The following is a 6,442-nucleotide window of genomic DNA, read 5'->3' on the forward strand; positions in this document are numbered from 1 at the left end:
GAGAGCAGGCAGGAGCCACAGGAGTGATCTGAGATCCCTCTTGAAACAAGAGGAGCGTGGCCTCTTCAATTTAACAAAAAAATTGAGGAGGGTGATTCGACGCCTGATCACCGGTGAGCTTTTTAACCGGGAAGGCGAAGGTGAAACAGGGTCCAGCGGCTGGACGACGAATGTGGAGAAATCCACGCAGGAAGGAAGCCGGAGCGCTTCCCGGGGGATAACACAGCAGGGAGGGAACGGCATCCTCCACCGCGGCGAGCTCTGGGACGGGGGCTGTATTTATTTTATGTTATACCTGCTGCTGGCGGGGAGGCCCGAAGCCGCACCCCGCCCCGAGGCGAGCGGCTGCCATGGCGAAGCCGGCCCCTGGCCGTGCCCTGCTCCGCCATGGGCCCACTGCAGCGTGGCTGCTGGCCCTGCTGCTGCTCCCGGCGGCCCCAGGCCTGGCGCTGCCCTGCCCGCTGCCCTGCCGCTGCCGCCGCGAGCTGCTCGACTGCAGCCAGGCCGCCCTGGGCACCGTGCCCCCGGCCACCCGCCGCCGGGCCTTCGCCATCCTGTGAGTCCAGCAGCCACCCGCCCCGCCAGGCCCCACCAGGCCCCGCCAGGCCCCTCAGACCTGGTAACCCTGCCCGGGGCAGCTGGGAGGAGGCACCGGACAGAGGCAGCTCGGCCCCGGGGCAGGCTGGCCGCCTGTGCTGCCGTATCCCCGGGCGAGCTCCGCAGCCACATCTGCAAAGGGTTTGCTTTGGGGGGTGACGGTGTCCACCCTCTCTTGGCAGGAATTTCACTGGCAACTCCATTTCTTCCATCGAAAACCAAGCATGGAGGCACTACCCGTGGGCTGAGTACTTGTAAGTATCATCCAGCGTTGAAAATATCAGGAGTTCAGGTATTCTCAATCCTTTCCGTCTGGTGTTTGAGGCGAGGGTACGGCGAGCGCCCACACAAACCGTTTCCATCTGAACTCAAAGCTGAGCGGCTCAGCGAGGAGGGGGTGAATCCCTAGGGCTCCCTGGGGTAGCACGGAGCGCCCGGAGCTACGTCCCCTCTGACCCACGGGACCATCCCTGAGCCTGTTTCCTCAAGGATCGGGCTACGGTCAGCTTCAGCCAGTGCCTTCTCCTGCGGTGAGCGGCGATGATCCCCGCGGGGACTCGGAGAGGTGTTTCAGTAACGCTGCTGCAGGAGATTCCCCCTGAAAACCCCGTTTCCTCCCGGAGAGCAGCTGGCGGAGTGGTGAACGTCCGTTTGTCTCGTTGCAGGCTCCTGCAGGCCAACGATCTGCGGGCAGTGTGGAGGCGTTCGCTGGAGGGGCTGCTCCTGCTGAAGCACCTGTAGGTATCACAGAATCCCAGCATGGTGGGGGTTGGCAGGAACCTCTGTGGGTCACCCAGCCCAACCCCCTGCCCAAGCAGGGTCACCCACAGCAGGCTGCACAGCACTGCGTCCAGGTGGGGTCTGAATATCTCCAGAGAAGGAGACTCCACAGCCTCCCTGGGCAGCCTGGGCCAGGGCTCCGTCACCCTCAGAGGGAAGAAGTTCTTCCTTGGGTTCAGCTGGAGCTTCCTCTGCTTCAGTTTGTGCCCGTTGGCCCTCGTCCTGTCGCTGGGCACCACTGGAAAGAGTCTGGCCCCGTCCTCCTGACCCCCACCCTGAAGATATTTATAAGCACCATCCCCTCGCCCTCCTCCAGCCCTGCTGCTTGGCCCGGCCCCATGCCAGCGTGCTGTGTTCCTCCTCGGTTTCAAGCTGCAGCCAGAGCAGAGCCGGGCGGCTCAGTGCTGCCGTGGAGCCTGGTGAGAGGATTCCCATCGGGGAACGATGCAGCTTTCGTTTCCCCAAATCCAACCAAGAGGAGGAGGCTTCTGCCCTTTGCACAGACACTGGCTGACCTGTGGTCAGCCCCAAGCTAACAGTGACCTCCCACGCCCTGGGAGATTGCCTCTGGCAATCTGAGGACCAAAAGTTTTCGGGTGAGAACCACTTAGAGCAAGGCAAAACCCCTGCAGGCTTTGCTTCTGCTAGGGTTTGGGTGGACAGACCTCCCCTGGGGTGAGGACGGAGCCTCAGATGGCTGCTGGCTCTTGGGACAGCCTCTCCAGTGGCCATCCCAGGTGGCAAGAGAAGCCTGCACTACCCCTTCCTCTGCTAAAATCCCAGCCAGACTGCGCTTGGGAGGTCTCTACTTCAACCTCCTGCTCTGAGCAGGGCTGACCTCAGAGCTAGCACAGGGGGGTTTCCTACAAAAAAAACAGTGAGGTTGCTCAGGGCCGTACCCAGCTGAGTCCTCACTCTTCTTGGAGGAGAAACAAATGTGCGTCTGCGTCCACACAGTGTCATCTGGAACTGCAACAAGCGCTCTGTCTCTAACACTGGAAGGGAGCAGAGGAGCATTCGGGTTTTTTTCTCCTTCAAGTTCAGTTTTGCACGTATTTTAGGGTTTCCTGTGTGGTGCAGGCAAAGGAAGTGTGAAGTAAGAATGACAAAATCTTGCCCTGTTGTCTGTCCTCTGCTTGGCTGCCATCACGTTTGCTTTTCTTATCTCAAAGCCTGAGAGGCAGAAATAAATCCCACGGTGGAGGCTCGGAGCTTTAGTGCCCAGTGCCCAGACTACCTGAGCCTCAGAGGAGACACGGGTACAGTCACTTCTCAGCACAAACCTCACGGCAAAGATAAAAATACTGCTCATGTGGAAAAGCTGACAGCAAGGGTAGCCCTGGCTCGGAATTGACTCATGAGGGTCATGGTTTGGGTCCCACTCCTCTGTTATCAGAGTGGCTGAAATGAGGACACAGCGAGGTGTCCCAAAATCCCCTCCATTGCTCATATTCATAGATCACAGCAAGTGTCTCAGCTCCACAGCCATCTGCATTTGTAGTGTCATTTGCTGAATGTGGCCCTTACACGCTCGCGTTTTTCCCACAAAAAGGGAGGGTTTGTATTTTCTAGTATGCATGCTGGTGTGGAAAGAGCCAAGTCCAGGGTGGTCCTGGCCCTTCTGGAGCTCCCCTGCGGTGAGCCAGCCCTAGGGCTGCATCTAAGCCTTGTCTCAATGCTGGGGAATGGTGGAAAACAAGGTAGTGCCAGTGCTGGGGCCCACTGCCCACACAAGCTCCCCCTCCCCGCGTCTTTTTAGCAGGTATGTGTGCCCTACATCGTAGAAAAGAAGGATCCAAGAACTTCAAAGCAGAAAGCATGTTCTGCAGGATGTGGGTTGCAGGCTAAATGAGTCAGGTTGGGAAGAAACAGGCTTCCAGCCACACTCCGCTTCCACGGGGCTGCAGACTGAGCTCTCCAAAGCGCTTCTGAGATTGCGCGTGTGAAGACCTTCCTCCCACCGCCCGGCAGCCTCCCTGGGAGGTCCAGAGCCCGCAGGCGAGAGCTGCAGTCGCTCCCTGAACACCCTCTCCAGTAGCGCAGCCATCTCCTACAGAAGAGACCTTGTGCATTCATCTCCTCTAATTTCAGATGCCTAATAATTGCCCAGGATTAAGCTGGTTGTTCAGGGTCTCTTCATTTTCCACGGAGAGGAACAGGCACTTCCCATTCACCCAAGCCATCTTGGGAACCTGTCTGAGGAGGGGATGAATCACTCCCCGGGAACATTTCTCTCTCGCTGTTCACCACAGAACAAGCCCGGGCAGCGAATTCAGGCTGAGCCAATGAACACTTTGGCTTCTAAAGCCGGGTCAGGTGAATCCCGCAGCGGCTGGGTGTCTACACGCATCTCACAGCAGAGCTGTACAGGGAAGAGGACTTTGGGTTACCCCTTCATTCTGCCCTTTCCAGACTTCCGTGATCTTCCTTTTGCATCTTTCATAGGATCCCTTTAACATGACTTTTTCACCAAAAAGGGATTAAGAGGAAAATAACCATTTTCCTCACACGTGTGGGTACCAGTCCATCCCTGAGCCCTCAGACAAGAGGTTCTGCTCAGGCTTTCCTGGCTGACTTCAGCAAGCAAAGCACTGATGGCACCCAGGGAAGGTGGGCTGCATCTCTCTGGCGTATCCAGAGGGTCACAAATCGGTGTGGGCCATGCAAATACTTCCTCAGCTGCTAAACTGTGCCTGCCTAAAGAATCTTTTCAGTTATCAGAGAGAAAAATCAAGCCTTAAAATAATTCTGGTGGGATCAGAGCTAGAAAAAAAATCACTGAGATGAAAGCCACCTCAGTCAGGAGGGTTATCACAGGTTACACACCACTGCAAGCTAATAGCAGATATAAACACCGCGTGAAATCAGAGCCGTGTAACATAGATGCTGCCAGTGTCAAAGCAAGAGAAAGTAAACATGACCGTGCAAATGTAATTAATATTCTGTGTTCTAATTTTAACAGGGATTTATCTTGCAACAAAATCCCGTGGATTGAGGAACATGCTTTTGAGCCACTTCCTTTTTTGCAGCTTATGTGAGTTATAAAAGTTTCTTTCTAGTGTATTTACTGAAGCCTGTTTGCATTTATCACCCTTTTTGTGCTAGAAGACGTTCCTGTTATTTTTAGAACTATGACTAAATTTCTCCTGCTAAAAGAGTGACGGAGCTGAAGAGATCAATGCAGATGGCTGGATGACCCACAGCAGGATGAGAGACCACAGCATGGTCGTCCAAACGCAGCCATAATAGAAGCCATTTCTTGAAGGCTTGCTGCTGCATCCTGGAACAAAAATAGATTAAGCACATGTGCACTTCATTTCCTCTCCTTGACAGGTTCAAAAAAAATCGAGAAAGCAGCAGTTTCCTCCCTATTCTACCTTGGATTTGCATATTTCCTACCAATCAATACTGCTTCGCTCCAGCTTCCTGTAGCACAGGTCCAATTCATTTCTGTGATCTTCTTCTTCCCCAGAAACCTTGGTGGGAATCTCATCACGCAGATCCGTGACGGCACTTTCCAGGCGTGGCACGGGATGCAGTTCTTACAGAAGCTGTAAGTGTGACAAGGTCTAAAGGCAGGTCAGAGCAGGACTCCGCAGTGACAGCGGGGCACAGCAGATTTGCTCTCCGTAAAGAGCGGAATCCTACTAGAGATGTCATCCAGGGTCCGTCGGGACTCTGCAGCCTGCAAGCCACATTCTCCTGGCCTGCTTATCTTCTCTATGGCCTCCCTGAACCAGCATCAGGTTCACACAGGAGTGGTGGGAGCCCAGGGGGAACAGATAAGAAAGAAATGCTGCGGGAAGGCAGGGTGATGCAGGGTACGGGATGTGACCCGGATTTCTAGGCAGAAATTTCACTTTGTGCATTTGCGTTTAAAAGTAAAGGGTCTCAAAAACATCCACACAAAGGAAACTTTGTTCTTTTGGTGTCATGAGAAAACGTGACTTAAGCCATAGGCAGTTCTGTCACGAAGCCCTGCCAGGGACAGCATCACCGCTTCCATCTGGACCTGAATTAAGTGAGAAGCCGGGTTTTTTGCCCAGCAAGGGTCCCTTTCTCCAGCGGCAAACCCGCAGCGGCGAGGCGGCCGAAGCGCCGGGGCAGAGAGCAGACCCCAGCCCCCCCCCGAGCGGGAAAGCAGGAGGCGCCGACCGGCGGCAGCGCGGACTCCGAGGGGGCGGAGCCGAGCGTGACCGCGGCCACGCCCCGCACGGGTAAGAGCAGCCCCGGGAGCGCGGGGGGTGGAGGCGGTTGGGGAGTGGCGCGGCAGCTCAGTTCTCGCGGCCGTTCAGCTCAGTTCTCGCGGCCGTTCAGCTCAGTTCTCGCGGCCGTTCAGCTCAGCTCAGTTCTCGCGGCCGTTCAGCTCAGTTCTCGCGGCCGTTCAGCTCAGTTCTCGCGGCAGTTCAGCTCAGTTCAGTTCTCGCGGCAGTTGGCGCGGGCAGGGTGCAGCCCCCCCTCCTGGCCACTCGAGCCGTGGGCATCGCCCACCCAGGAGACGTTCTGACTGTGGTGGCTGCCCGTGGGAAAGCCGTTGCTCGAAGGAGCGTGGGGACCCAGACGGAGGCCCCACGCGAGGACACAGCTGTCCGGGTCTCCGGCTGCAGGGAGTGCCTGAGCCTGGCGCTCGTACCGGGGGACAGCAGAGACAGCGGCGGTGTTCGGTGACCTGCTCAGCCTGGTGGCAGAGCTGAAGGAGGAAGTGGAGAGGTTGAGGAGCATCCAGGAGTGTGAGAGGGAGATCGACTGGTGGAGCCGCTCCCTGCCCTCCCTGAGGCAGAGGCAGCAGGAGGTGGCTCCACAGAAAGCAGAGAACCCCCAACCCTCTTGCCACCGAGCAGAAAGAGGGGACCTAAGAGATGGGGGGGAATGGAAACGGGTCCCTGCTCGGGGGGTAAGCAAATCTCCCCCCGGCCTCCCTCACCGGCCCAGTTGCCCGTAAGCAACAGATATGGGGCTCTGGAATGTGAGGGACCGGCCACAGAGGATGTGGGTGAAGGTGAAGCTCCATCCAGGGGGTTGCCCAGGACGAGTCAGACAGCCCCACGTCTTACAACTGCCTCAG

The sequence above is a fragment of the Opisthocomus hoazin genome, chromosome 26 (genome assembly GCF_030867145.1).
Source record: "Opisthocomus hoazin isolate bOpiHoa1 chromosome 26, bOpiHoa1.hap1, whole genome shotgun sequence".
Classification (NCBI taxonomy): domain Eukaryota; kingdom Metazoa; phylum Chordata; class Aves; order Opisthocomiformes; family Opisthocomidae; genus Opisthocomus; species Opisthocomus hoazin.